This window comes from Castor canadensis, chromosome 5 (genome assembly GCF_047511655.1).
Source record: "Castor canadensis chromosome 5, mCasCan1.hap1v2, whole genome shotgun sequence".
Classification (NCBI taxonomy): domain Eukaryota; kingdom Metazoa; phylum Chordata; class Mammalia; order Rodentia; family Castoridae; genus Castor; species Castor canadensis.
In genome coordinates, this window is record NC_133390.1 from 114,325,412 (window position 1) to 114,331,411 (window position 6,000).

General features: G+C 37.2%; 1 pseudogene; it reads right to left on the reverse strand.

The window, feature by feature from the left end:
• The window catches only part of LOC109679511 (elongation factor 1-alpha 1 pseudogene), a 71,969-nt pseudogene extending 66,981 nt beyond the window's left edge, over nucleotides 1–4,988 (reverse strand).
• Nucleotides 4,989–6,000: the final 1,012 nt, after the last annotated feature.

A 6,000-nucleotide genomic window follows, 5' to 3' on the forward strand; every position in this document is an offset into this window, starting at 1 on the left:
AGGTAAGACACCTAAAAAATCAGTCAGCATTTGTTGCCCTCAACGCAGAGAAACTAAAGCAGATACCTTAAAAGCAATTGAGGCCAAAAGGAAAAGGGGAGCAGGAACCAGAGAAAAGGTTAGATCAAAAAGAATTAACTTAGACGGTAACACACATGCACAGGAAATTAACATGAGTCAACCCCCTGTATAGCTATCCTTATCTCAACTAGCAAAAACCCTTGTTCCTTCCTATTATTGCTTATACTCTCTCTTCAACAAAATTAGAGATAAGGGCAAAATAGTTTCTGCTGGTATCAAGGGGGTCGGGGGGAGAGGGAGGGAATGCGGGCAGGGGGGAGAAATGACCCAAACATTGTATGCACATATGAATAATAAAAATATATATATATATATCATAAAAAAAGAAAAAAATGCTTTAGCATAAATGCTTTGTTTGAAAAGAAGTTTGGCAAGATTCAAGAGTACCCTATTTTTCCAGAAAAGTGGTAAGGTGGCTGGTGGAGTGGCTCAAATAGTAGAGCTCCTGTCTAGCAAGTGTGAGACACTGAGTTCAAACCCCCATGCCACCAAAACAAAGACAAGAAAGTGGTAAGGAAAATATAATCATATTAGAAATGACTTTCATGCACGAAGACAGTATTTACAATTGTACTACAGAATTGTTGCAAGTACATTGAAAACAATCTCAATTAGCATTTATTTGCCCTTGAAAAATCTACATTAACGATACTTCTCTTTCAGTACCCAGGGATTTTATTCTTATACCTATGTATTATTTTCAATGCACAAACGCTCTTAATTTTTAATAAAGAATAAATGCTTTTAAAATTTCTTTTGTTAAACTTTTTGTATATTGGTTAAGGCAGTCCTAGGTGTCATAATAACTAAACTTAAAAATATCTCATGACTAAATACAATATTTTGTTTTTACCGTGTCAATCTGGGTCTAATCAGGAGAGAAAAATCACACAGTAATTTGAACAAGGAAAGTTTAACATAAAGAATAATTGAGTATTAGGAACTATAGGAATATGGGAATCTCAGATACAAAGAGCAGACATTGCCTTTAGGATTGGAGTAGAGCTCTCAAACAAAAGGCCTTTGCACTCATGATGGCAACCATGAACTTGCTGAAGAAAGGATGACCATAACTCACTGGATATCAGAGAGGTCAATGGGATTTTGGGCAGCAGAGCTCTCCAGAAATCGGACCTCTAGGAACAGCCCTAGGAAATCGGACTCATGGGTAAGTGTCCTTCCAGGGTCATTTCACCACAAATGCTGAGTGCTGCTGACCACCAAGTGCTGCTTGTTGCCAAGTTGGAGACACTGCAAGTGCCAAAGGAGCTCATGGAGCCAAAGGATCCTGTGGAGGAGCACTGTCTGGAACTAGGGGAAATCCTTTCTTCCTTCAGTGTCTCCCCCATCGTCTTCTATTTATGAGGATTCAATGCTAGTGGCAATAGAAAAATACCTAGTGGGCCCAGACCCATTTTCATCAAGTAATATGAAAGAGTGAACATGGAGCTGAGAGGCCCAAGTTGATAACTATTACACCAACATCAAACCCATGTGGCCATCTTTATTTTTCAGGATTCCTCTAAACAGTGAGTTGGAGGTTGGAGGTTTTTCCATTTTCTGTATTCAGCTTTTAGTATCACAGCACTCAGCTATATCAAATTGGACAAGCAGACAGAGTATGGAGAGTTTCACTGAAAAGGTTTCTTTGGGCAAAGTCTGAAGATGACACATATCATATTACTTCTGATCATATACCTGTCATAGGGTCACACTGAACTGCAAGACAGGTTAGGACCTGTCATCTGACACCAGAAGGAAGAAGAAATGCTTATAATGGCTAACTAGCTGATATCTATTACAGTTTGTTTCCAAAAATTTATTTTTTTAATCAATCCGAGTGGCAATGTACCTTATCCCTGACTTGGGTGATTGTAATGTCTGTGTGATATCCTCTGATGACATCTGATATTGGATGAGGCTGGTAATGTATGTGTGTACAGATCTGGGTGTCAGCTGAGGTCCTTCTCGCCACTGAGTTCCTAATAAAATTGGCCCCCCACCCCAATTTCAAGTCCTAGAGATAGATAGGTCCTACAACCTTCCAAAGTCCATACATTCTCCATACATAACTCCTGCTTTCACAGAAATATGCTGTTGCCATTCCTTATTACTTTGAACCAGATCTTTCACTGATTTCCACCAGAATACTCTGAAATACCAGTTGCTGGTACAGGTGACTTTCCTGAAGATTTCAGCATGACAGAGAAAGTTTAAATTACAGCAACATTCCTGTCCTTTAGGACTTACTCCTGGGAAGGCTCTGAGACCCATCACCTCATCTCCTTATTCCACTGCTTATTTTCTCAACAGACTTTCATTATCTTTCAAGGAAAAAAAAACCCATAATGCCCTTATTTTGTTATACAGAACAACTTAGACATTTTCATTTAGTTATTCCTTAAGCTCCCAACTGACACCAGTGTTGGGAGGGTCTCACCTTCCACTCCCAAGGAGTTTATATGCACCCTGACAAAATCCACATGCTGACTGTTAATATAAAATTTCCACATTATTTCATGCAAAGTCAAAATGACTTGAATACTGACTACAGAGTATATTAAGATAATTCTATCAGAAAGATCAGTATTCCCAAAATATGTTCTGTAGCCCTCCACTCCTATGAGAAAATTTGTAGACAAAAAGGGGGGGTAAGAAATCTATGACCAAACATGAGAATCCCTATATGCTGTATTCTTCCTCTCAGGAATTCACAATGTGTGTTCCACATATGGAAAGCTGTTAGAAGCCCTACACTAAGAAACCTTTTACCTCTAATAATAGCTAACTTACTTGACATAACCTTTTTTCTTTCCCCCCCCCCCCCACAAAATGGCTTCTATATGCAGAATACAGTTGGGAAAACTGGGCTAGACAATCCCAGTGGTCCCTTCTAGCTGTGATGGTCTGAAACAGTAATTCACGAGCTCCTATGTAACAAATGAGGAAAACCCTGCCCAACACCATGACTGGAGCAGGAACCATTTCACTGTAACAGGTGACCACTGTCTCCACCCATGGCTGCAAGCAACTTGAAGGTGAGGCAGAGCCCTTCAGAGACTAAGCAGCGATGAACAGGAACTCTTTCAGTTGATGCTGAAAGATCCTTATTCCTCAACTTTCATTTTCAAGGCTCCTAACACAGGCTTTGCTGTCTTCCAGACAAATTTTTGGTTTTGCATTTATCCCTCTGAGATTCCTGTGCTCTCATGAGAAGAGGTGATTTCACTCCCGCCACCCCTCCCTGACCGTCATAATACTCAACCTTGTACTAGTCCTCATCTTGATTCTTGATCCTTTTGGTCAAAGGCTTGCATTAAAACCTCTCAACAAGTCAGCAGTCTAGACAATAGATGGCTTTTTATCACTTCTTCCAGTCTTGACACTATAAAATACCTTGACTTTTATCCTAGTTGTACATATTAAATAGTGGTTTTAAGTACAAAAATATTTTAAATGGGAAATACTATTGAATGTCACAATCATTTTTTAATATTTTTATTAAGTACCAGGTTCATGTTTTATTCATTTTAAAGTATCTTAAAAAACACAAAGTACAATATATCATTTTCTGTCACTATCTTCAAAGAATATTTCTGCTTTATTTGGGTATTTCAGTTGTTGAAATAAATGTATGATGAAGTCTTATTCATAAATTAATTTTGATTGATTCAAGTTTCTTTAGAAATTCAAGCTATGGCATGCTGATTAATTCATTTTATGTATTCCAACGTGATGTATTAATGAATGCATACTAGAAAGTGACCCCTCTTTATTACAGAAGTCATGGATCCCTTTTTAAATATAACAAAAGTAGACCCTCTCCACACAGAGGAAATTTACTGTATTAGGATCAAAGTAGTGAGGAATGGCAGTAGCGTATTTCTGTGAAAGCAGGCATTACATAAGGAGACTAAGAGAATGTATGGACTTTGAGAGATCATAGGACCTCTCTAGGACATGAAATTGGGATGGAAGCCAATTTTATGGTATAGAAAAAATGATAGCTATATGTAGATAGAAATGTACTGATGCATTAGTTATGATCTGATTTGGTTATGAAAAAAAGTAAAAAAAAAAAAAAAAAGACAAATCTTTTTGCAAAGTAGACGAGTTTATTTTTTCCAGAGTTAAGTAATCAAGAACTGACTGTAGTTTTCTTCCCCTACACAAGAGGACCTGCAACCTCTACCCTCTTCTCTTCAGCCATCTTCAGGAAGATGGATGCTCTACCTCCAACATGGTTTCTGTATTTCAGACAAGAAAAGGGGAAGGCAGAGCAAAAGGCTTTTTCCAGTCGAATCAATTCCTTATATAGAACTTTCTCAGTTCCCTCACCCAGTGACTTCTGCCTGCATCCTGTTGGCCATAATCTGTCACATGGTATTTCTAGCTACAAGAGTGGACAATAAATATGGATTTTTAGCTCATACTTTACTTCCCTCAAACAAAACCAACAGTGTCTGCCACAAGACCATATGCAAAATATGGTACTCCTTTAATGAGATTTCAGGTTAAGAATCATTGATTTAAGGATAACCCAAAGGAAGGGCAACAGTGATATCTTACTTATTAAAATTGCTAGCAGTCTGTAGATAGACAATTAATGTTTCAACATCCAAAGTGGTTGTCGCATACTGGCCTACATCAGTGTCTGCACTGATCCTCTGCAGTGTTGCTTTGGGAACATGCAGATGATTTGACTCAACCAGAGAACCGCTGAATGAGAGTCTGTGTGGATGGTGCTCTTAAAGCCCCATCTCATCTGGTAGTTCTTACTCACACTGAAGTTGGAGAACTGTTGTCCTAAACTCAAAGGCCCGTGGAGGCCAGGAAACAGCACCAATGTGAGCGCTCTGAGAATACAGAAAACAGCGGAATAAACGGACTGTGGGCGCATGGCCCATTACTGAATGCCAGTTTATGGTCACCACATGGCAACGTTGATCCTGTGTTTATAGTTCTTTTGAGTTTTTTCCAAGGGAAGATCAACATTCAAATTTTATATAAAAATCACCAGATTTTAAAATGCTGGAAACCTGTTTTAATATATGTAAAATCAGTTTTTCAAAAAAATGGTGGTAGAACAACTGGGCATTCACATGTCAAAAAATAGTCTAGACACAGACCTTATACCCTTTATAAAAATTAATTAAAAGTGGATCAGAGATCTAATTGTACAACAGAGCTTTAAAAAAAAAACCCTCCCAATCTATGGCTTACCTTTCATTTTTTTGAACAGTCTCTTTTAAAGAGTAGAAATTGTAAAGTCTGGTTTAAGTCTAATTTATCCATTTTTTTCTAGACCCTTTTATATTTTCAACTTTAATGCTTTAAGTCTATAATCCATATAAAAATGTCTATGAATGGTATGAGGTAGGGAATCAAAGTTAAGTATTTTTCATATATTTATCCAGCTGTTCTAGCACCATTTTTCAAAATAACTTTACTGCCTCTTCTTGGTGCCTTTATTGGAAAAGCTATTGATTATACATAGTGGGCATATTTCTGAATATCATGCACATATGGGATATATATATATATATCCATACATACAATACTATATGTAGTATATGTTATTATACTAATATCCCACTGCCTTAACTATTATTGTTTTATACTAAGTTTTGGAATAAAGTAGGACAAGTCTTGCAATCTTGATCTTTTCCAAGACTAGTTTGCTTATTCTTAGGTTCTTTCATTTCAAAATAAATCTTGCCAATGTCACCTTGCCAATGTCTTCCAAAACAACCCTGCTGCTATTGCAAAAGGATTGCATTGAATCTATATACTAATTTGGGAGGATTTACATCTTAAAAATATCAGAGGATCTCATCCACAAAATGATATGATCTTTCATGTATTTAGAGTTCCTGAAATTTCTCTAATAAATATTTCTTAGTTTACCATATAAAGTTG